We start from the raw sequence: 4,774 nt of genomic DNA, 5'->3' as shown, positions 1-4,774 counted from the left end.
ACCAAGCCTGGGCATGGACTTCTTACCTACCTACTCAGAAATAAACATTGCTATAGGCAGTATAGTTCACTCCCAGGTTAGTCTGCATCATGTAGCAGTATCAAAAGTAAATAGTCATTAAAAAGGTCAGGTTACTTTTTCTGTGTAATGTGTTTACAGACTCAGCTTCTTTCTATTTCTTTAGGCTTTTACTGAGATCTTTTGCTGAACTAGGGAAGCTCTGGTAGAGCAGCCAAGATCTTCAGTCTAGCAAGACCTGTGATATTTTCCCCCATTCTTTCCATTTCCTGGCTCTTGCTTCTCCTTTCACCTGGAGTCACTTTTAGCTTTCCATGCTGGGCTCTGACGTGGTTTGTCAAGACTGCATCCTGTCTAACTTTAACATTATTGAACTATCCCAGTGAGTGAAAATGCTGTGGGTAATGTGGTGTCTCTTTTTCAAAAATAAGTATTAATTCATATATTAGACAGATTGTCACCACTGTAAGTCCTTTTTTTAAAAAATGTGACTCAAAGGCAGAGAAGCCAGAGAAAAAGCAAGAAAGAAATTGGACCTTGACGTTTGCCATGGAGTAGTGGGTGGCGTTCAACTATAGCCCACCATAAAGATACAAGGGCAGATTATGTTTTCTGGAATGGTTTTCTCCACAGCGTCTAGTCTGATCTGGCCCATTTTCAAATCCAGACTTTCTTTTGCTACATTGTCCCACCATACCAAATGCTGTTCCGTTCTGTTCAGTTTTCAGAGTGTTATATGCTGATGGAGCGACAGAGAAATGAACAAAGAAGGCACCCATTTCAAAAATCCCTTGAATTATAGGAAGGTATTAAAATGGCGCTTGGGGAGCAGATATAACCCCCCAGGTCACTTGCTTCTACAGGTAGGTTATTAGATAGCATGATTTAACTAAAGTATGGAATATATCTGGATATGGTGCCTGGGATTTCACATCTTCCTTCTCACATTCTATATCAGGGGTGTCCAACTTTGGTAATTTTAATATTTGTGGACTTCAACTCCCAGAATTCCATAAGCATTAAAGTTGCCAAGGTTGGGCACCCCTATTCTAGATGTTACAATGGATATCAGACTTGTGATTATAGAAGAAGACTTTTAAAACACTTTGCTTCCTCCCCTTTTCCCAATCCCTAACTTCCAATCCAACATTATGAGTTCTCTTAGGTAAAACCAAGCTGAAGTCCACATAACTTAAATTGTGAGGTCGAGAAACACTGGAGTAGATGATGGCTTTTGTGAGCTTGGCTTTTGAAAATGTTTGATGATTTTTTAAAAAAAAACCACTGTACTGTATTGCTACTGTTTATTTTGTAAGCCACCCAGAGCCATAACAGATTGGAGGTGCCTATAAAAACTTCATAAATAAGTAAATTGTCCATTTCACTAGAGAATGGGTTTGTTTGCATGGCACATTGAAACACAGAATTACCCCTCACATTTTAACATATTATGTTGTGCAACTTCAGCTTGTGTTGCTATTTATGTTTCATTGTATTGTGTGAATTAGAACATTTGGTTAATTGAATAAGCCACAATTCAGTAAGTAGGTCGCTGTGTCAAAAGCAAACATATGACACTGGCATATGTATTTTTATGGCACAATTTATAGTCTTCTCTCAGCTGCCCTTTAATTTATTCCCCTTGAATTAATTGACCTTATGAAGACCTGGTCATGCATCCTCTATAAAATAACACATGGCATCTCCTGGTTCAGTTTTTCATACTGAACTATCTGCATAAAAGCTCAGTTTACTGATTGTGTTACCTAAAGTGGATAAACTGGATCAAGTTGCTGTTGTTTTATTTCTGCTTTGTGTAATAAGCCAACAAGTCAGACTAACTATAGTCAAGAGTGATGAACTTATTGTCATTTAGTTATTTGTTTTACTCCTAATCAGTTGTATAAATATTATATGAGGCAAATTCACAAGGGGCAATACAGAACGGATCCAGTGTTTACACAAATTACTTGAGAGCACCTTCTGCTGTATTAAACATGACTGAAATGCCTAATATTAATCCTTCAAGGGAAGGGGAAGATAACGCTCCAGAGATTCAGATGTGAAAAAATTAATCAACCATTGTAAATAATAGACAGAATCAAGCAAAGCCCAGAAAATGAGAACAGTAAGACCCAATAAGAGAAGGAGGTGTCTTCCCTGTCCCAAATGAAATTGACTGTAAATGGGGAGAGAGGCAATGCCATTTTATCTTTTTTATGTACCGTCTATCACAGAAGGTTCAGCCAAGTAAGGACTGGGACACTGACAATGAGAAGGAAGCTTGGTGAATCATAAGAAATATCTAAGGAAACATGGAGCTAGATGCAAATTAATCCCCCCCCCATTTTTATTATGGATTGATCTGAGCTCTCTCTCTCCCCCTCTCCCTCTCCTTTTTCTATCCATGCTGTGACAATGTCTGCATTCATACTTGGAAGATCATTGTGAATTAAATCCTGCAGGACCTAGGAGATTTTCTGTTTCTTTTCTTCCATTGTTTTAGCTTTCATTTAGCACCCTAACCTACATACTAAATCATTTAACTCTTCTGAAATCCATAGTCTCACTCTGATAGGGAATTTAGCCAACACCGTAGCTACAAAATCTGGAGGGAGGGAAGAGGTCCCGCTCACCTTCTCCTGGTCAAGTGCAAAGGGGATTTTTGTCATAGATTACCGGTGGTAGATATTCCCCGTATTGTGAGAGGTTGCAACAGTGAGGCTTATTTAATTATGGCAGGGTGGGGTCCATGTGAATCTCAAGAGGAATGGTACCATGATTGTACTACAAAAGTAGAGTGTAATACAGTAATTGGAAGATGCAAATCAAAATTCAGAACTTTCAGGTATTTGTGTTTTATTCAGTTGTGTATTTTTAAGATTCATAAATAAGACAAAAGGACGTCATCTTCCTTGCATGCAAGCAAGGATTTTTTTTAGTTTTTAGGATTGATGTCATGTACAGTATTTATTATAGGTGGTGATAACATTGTATATTGGAAGAAAGCTCACTCATAATCTTTGGTTTATTTTAAATATACAAAAAAACAAACCCAGCATGGAATTTGTCTTCAGTTCCATGTGGACATGGATGTGTGTGTGTGTGTGTGTGTGCATGGTATTAACAACACCAAATTTCATTAGCAGTTTGTCAAATTTGAAATTCCTGGAGATCTCAGGCTTCAGGCGAGTGACCTAGATTTGTTCATTAGACTTGTCTTGAGGCCATTTGTGGGGGGAACACAGTGCTCAGACACCCAATATTTTGGTACCGTCTTGATTGACCAAGAAAGTATGCAGCCACAGACTATAAAATCTAGAAGCCAGTTTCCACTAAATAGACCCCATCACTTCATTAGAAGTGATCAGTATTTCATTCATACCCAGCCAGAAAACCAACCACTGATCATGTTTAGTGAATAAAATACTGAAGATTATTCTAATGAAGTGTTTTTCAACCTTAGCAACTTTAAGATGTTTAGATCTTAACTCCCAGAATTCCCTTGCCAACACATTAGCCAGAGAATTCTAGGAGCTGAAGTCCAGGCTTCTTAAAGTTGCCAAGACTGAGTGACACTATTCTAGTAGAAAAACATTGATCTTATAGATTTTTCTACTGAAACTGGTTGTGTAGTTTTCAGTAGCAAGACAACTTTGCATAGCACTGGCTGGCCATAGGATAGATACGTCACAAAACTGTGCTCCCCTCATCCCCATACTTCCTTTCTGAAGCGGTTTTGCAACTTAATCTGAATGTATTTTGCTTTCAAAAAGGTGGCAAAAGAATGAAAAGTCTCTTGTTTTTTGTCCTGCGCATATAAAATTTTTAGAAACGAAATAGTTTGCTGCTAAAATCTAGAAGCAAAATTACTATCCCATTGCTAACCCTTGTGAGGAAAAAAACCTATTCATTGCTGCTTTTTGCGGTTATACATGATGCTCAAGTATAACAGGTCACTACAGGAAGGAAATGAGAAAGAAAGCTTTGTACTTAGGCCAGCAAGGTGTTGCCTTAAAGAGACCATCAATGCGTATGTGGTTTTCTACTGCTTATTATTTTAATCCTATCTTTAACATCTATAATAGTAGTTTTTAAGATGGGTGGACTTCTGGGATTTCAGTTCTGGGAGCTGAAATCTACTAACATCTCAACCCTCAGACATTGAAGCTCACAGCTGGACAGCCTGGGAGTTAGGCTCTGTTGAATGGATAACCCCAGTTGGATTATGCAAATACACAGTGATTCCTCTCTTGGTGCACAGATATCAGAGGGAGGAGCTAATGAGTAAGTCTATCCAAAGCTATGGTGATACAGGCCAGTGATACTGCTTCTTTCCATAATGCCTGAATATGGGCAATATCTGAAAGACAACAGAGTCACTGGTGAGCAATGTGTTGTAATATATGGTCCTGCATTTAGTTCAAAGTCTTAGCCTCTAGCTATGAAGCAGGAAATGAGCAATACTGAAAGGCCGGAGCTTCAGTTTCAGCTCAATCTTGTGAACTTTTAGAGACCCTCCAGAGACCCTGAAGGGGCATTTCCTATTTGTTTCAAATTTTTTTGTTTTGTTTTTAAGGCTAGACATAGGAGTGGAATGTGTCTGTGAGACTAACTGCTTCCTATCTTTAATCCCTGTATCCTGAAAAATAGTGATTTTTCAGGCTTATTTTGAGCCTGAAGAACCACCTGCTTCCAATACCAGTTATAATTCTCAATAAAATGTTAGAATATCACAGTCCTATTATTTGACCAT

Source organism: Vipera ursinii (assembly GCF_947247035.1).
Source record: "Vipera ursinii genome assembly, chromosome: 3".
Taxonomy (NCBI): domain Eukaryota; kingdom Metazoa; phylum Chordata; class Lepidosauria; order Squamata; family Viperidae; genus Vipera; species Vipera ursinii.
Note: the sequence above shows the minus strand (reverse complement) of the source record.